The sequence below is a fragment of the Grammomys surdaster genome, unplaced genomic scaffold (assembly GCF_004785775.1).
Source record: "Grammomys surdaster isolate TR1022 unplaced genomic scaffold, NIH_TR_1.0 126278, whole genome shotgun sequence".
NCBI lineage: Eukaryota > Metazoa > Chordata > Mammalia > Rodentia > Muridae > Grammomys > Grammomys surdaster.
Window position 1 is genome coordinate 4,710,371 of NW_021621078.1, and position 4,331 is coordinate 4,714,701.

The 4,331-nt window shown below is 42.4% G+C and overlaps 1 protein-coding gene across 1 annotated transcript in view; it reads right to left on the minus strand.

Moving 5' to 3' along the window:
* The window catches only part of Proca1 (protein interacting with cyclin A1), a 12,331-nt gene that overhangs the window by 4,087 nt on the left and 3,913 nt on the right, over window positions 1-4,331 (minus strand). The gene's annotated exons all lie outside the window — the stretch shown is intronic.

Here is a 4,331-nt window from a genome sequence, read left to right on the forward strand (position 1 = left end):
GTAGAGCATTTGACTGCAGGACTGCCGGGGCTAAACATAAAAACCCTTTCTAAAAAAAAAAAAAAAAAAAAAAAAGGAGGAGGAGGAAGAAGGAAGGAAAGAAAGAAGGAAAATGAATGAAGCCAGGAGCTAGCTGCTGTGACACACACTGTCATGCCAGCACCTAGAGGTAGAGTCAGATATTCAAGATTATTCTCAGCTACATATCAAGTTTGAGGACAGTCTGGGTTACATGAGACCTTATCTTTTTATAAAAAGAAAAGAAAGAAAAAGGAACTAAAGAAAGAAAGATGTAGAAGCAGAGGGATCTCTTGAGTTTAAGACCTGCCTGGTCTACAGAGTGAGTTCCGGGACAGCCAGGGCTACACAGAGAAACCCTGTTTCTAGGGGGAGAGGAAAAAAGAAAGAAAAGAAAGTCTTGGATCTTAAGCAGTCAGGTTGGTCAGCCCCTCCTGTTTTCTACAGCACACTAAGTACTTAAAATTCATCAAATGAGCCAGATGTGGTACCTCACAGCACATGGGAGGCAAAGTCAGATGGATCTCTAAGTTCAAAGCCAGCCTGGTCTACGAAACAAGGTCTAGGACATCCAGGGCTACATTGTGAGAACCTTCCACCCTCCAACCCTACAGAATCATTAAATGATGTTGTTCCCCTCTGCAGATAATAGTTGCCTCTATCTGCAATCCCAGCCTGGGGAAGAGATGCCCCTGTGTCCTATTGTCCCAAGCCTGCAGACTGTATAGAATGCCACCTCCCCCTGTACTGTTCTTCTCCATGACAGGCTACAAACGTTTTTTTAATGTTTATTTTTATATGCATGGTTGTTTGGTCTGCCGCAGCCACAGCCTTTCCCCCTGCGTGAATGTCTTTGCACCAGATATGTGCAGAGTCTGTGGAGGCCGGAAGGAGGCATTAGAACTAGAGCTATAGAGGGTTCTGAGCTGTCATGTGGGCACTAAGAATGGAACCCAGGTCCTCTGGAAGACCTGTTGTCATCCTTACCCACTGAGACATCTCTCCAGCCCCAGTATGAACATTTTCAAATGGAACATTTCTCCAAGACTTTCTAACACATGTATATCTCCCCTTTCTTTTCCAAGTCAAATTTACACATTCACCCATCAGCTCCACAAAGGCAGTAATGATGGGGGCTCAGTGAGCTCAGACTCACCTCTTCTCAGTGGTCTGCCCCTTTATCAGAATAGCTTTGGCCAAGGCTGCTAACAACTCATAGCCAGCCACAGCTACAGCCTTATTCTCTTAACTGTTAACCAGTTACTACTCCCTGGCACACTGTTCCTTGGACTTCCATGAAAGTTCTAGTCTTGAATTATTTCAAGACAAATAGCTTCTCTATGTAGCCCTGGCTGTCCTGGAACTTGCTATATAGACCTGGCTGGCCTCAAACTCAGATCCACCTGCCTCTAACTACCAAGTGCTGGGGTCAAAGCCATGTGCCACCATACCAGCCTTGATTTTTTTTTTTTAAGATTTATGTGCCGGACAGTGGTGGCGCACGCCTTTAATCCCAGCACTTGGGAGGCAGAGGCAGGTGGATTTCTGAGTTCAAGGCCAGCCTGGTCTACAGAGTGAGTTCCAGGACCGCCAAGGCTATACAGAGAAACCCTGTCTTGAAAAACTTTAAAAAAAAAAAAAAAGATTTATCTATGTCATGAGTACACTGTCACTGTCTTCAGACACACCAGAAGAGAGCATCAGATCCAATTAAAGATGATTATGAGCCACTATGTGGTTGTTGAGAATTGAACTCAGGACCTCTAGAATAGTCTGTGCTCTTAACCACTGAGCCATCTCTCCAGCCCTATTTTTCTTTATGTTGTGTATTCTAGATATTAATCCTCTATCAGATGCTTTGCTAAAACAGATTTTTCTCCCATTCTTGCCTGTCTCTTGATGAACTGTTTTTGTTTACCACAAAGAAGTGGTTTCCTTCCATGAGATCCTGTTTGTCAGTGGTTGATCTTACTTCCTGATGGGCTTCTATCTCCTTCAGAAAGCCCTAAACTTGTCTCCCTTCAAGGAGATTCAGAATTTCTTATGTTAAAATTTTTGATCCAGGGCTGGTGAGATGGCTCAGCGGTTAAGAGCACTGACTACTCTTCTAGAGGTCATGAGTTCAAATCCCAGCAACCACATGGTGGCTCACAACCATCTACAATGAGATCTGATGCCCTCATATGGGTGTCTGAAGACAGTTGCAGTGTACTTACATATAATAAATAAATAAATCTTTAAAAAAAAAAAAGAAAAAAAAAAAAGAAAAAATTTTTGATCCATTTGGAGTTGGTTTTACGTGGGGTGAAGCATCAAGATGGCGCTTCATTCCTCTACATGTGGATATCCAGTGTTTCTCTTGCCTTTTCTTGGAGAGGCTGTCTTTTCTCTGACATATGTTTTTGTCCAAAATTAGGTAGCGCTTGCTGCATGGGTTGATATTTGGTTATTCTATTCCATTGATCTACATGTATGGTTTTGAGCAAATTCTATGCTGTTTTTGCTACTATGGCTTTGCAATATAGCTTGAAATCAGACATGGTGATACCTCCAGCATTTTGCTCAGGATGGCTTTAGATGTTTAGGGGAATGTATGTGTTTCCTTATGAAATTTTTTCTATATTTATGAAAAATGGCATTAAATTTTGAATTTGGAGCCAGGCAGTGGTGGCACACACCTTTAATCCCAGCACTTGGGAGGCAGAGGCAGGCGGATTTCTGAGTTCGAGAGTTCGAGGCCAGCCTGGTCTACAGAGTGAGTTCTAGGACAGCCAGGGCTACACAGAGAAACCCTGCCTCAAAAAAACCAAACCAAACCAAAAAAAAAAAAATTGAATTTGGATTATATTGAACCTGTAGATTGCTTTGGTAAGGTAGCTGGTTTTCATGGTATTAATTCTTCCAATCCATAAAACCGGCAGGTCTTTCATCTTCTAGCATATTTGGTATCTTTTTTATAAGTGTTTTAAATTTTCAGCTGTTGGGGTCACTCATGTTCTGGATCAGTCTTATTCCAAGGATTTCTTCTTGTTGCTATTTCAGGTCATTTTGAATGAGTTTTCTTCCCCCAACACATTTATTTGTGAGTCTATGTTTGTGGGCATGCATGCCAACAGTGTGCATGCAGAGGGCAGAGGGCAGCTGCAGGAGTTGGCTCTCTCCTTCCATGTTGGTCCTAGGGATCAAACCCCAGCCATGAGACTGGGTGGCAAGTGTCTTTTATCTACTGTGCATCTCACTGCTTGCTACTAATTTTTGCATACTAACTTTGTAACCAGCCACTTTGTTGAAAGTATCAGTTCTACTTCAAGTTTTCTGGTGGGGTCTTTCTTGTCTCTTATAGAGTCATTTCTCTAAATAACAATATATATTTATGTCCCCTTTATTTCCTTCTCTTGTCTTATTGCTCTGGCTAAGACTTCAAGTACTGTCATTAAAAGTGGAGATGGACTGTAGTGGTGATGGTGGTGGATGCCTTTAATCCTGGCTCTCAGGAGGCAGAGGCAGGCAGGTCTCTATGAGTTCAAGGCCAGACTGGTCTACATAGTTAGTTCCAGGGTTATGTAGAGAGACCTTGTCCCCAAAAAGTGGAGAAAATTAGATACCTTTTTGCTTTATGCTTGGTCTTGAGGGTTTTCTCTATTCAGTATAATGATGGCTGTAGGTTTGCTGTAGATTGCCTCTCCTCTCAGCTTTGAGTGGCATTGTCTTTTATGATAAAGTCCACTAGTATGCCCGTCTCACCTGGCTCTGGCTTTTTTGTCTTTGTCTCCAATGTTGCCCTTTTCCTCCACTATAGTTCTTAAACTGGTAGTAATTAGGGTTTGGGTTTTGGCCACCTGCTCAAAAAAAAAAAAAAAAGTCCACAAGTTTTGAATAATATCATGCATTTCCATTTAAGGCCAGCCTGGACTACATGGTAGTCCCTGACACAAAGCAAACAACAATAACAAAAACACATAGAAAAAAACAAAAGTCTAAATCTCAACCTGAGTCTAATCCTGGCTGTTTTCCGAATGTTTTACAGTGCAGGGGCAGGAACCCACATGCTAGGCAGACTGTCACTGAGCCACACACTCAACTGCAGACTCATTTCCTGAGTATGTATAGCCAGTATCCTCTTGAACATTCCCCAAATTCTCAATGTCTTAGTTTTACTTTACTGCTGTGAACAGACACCATGACCAAGGCAACTCTTTTTTTTTTTTTTTTTTGGTTTTTCGAGACAGGGTTTCTCCGTGTAGCCCTGGCTGTCCTGGAACTCACGCTGTAGACCAGGCTAGCCTCGAACTCTCGAACTCAGAAATCCGCCT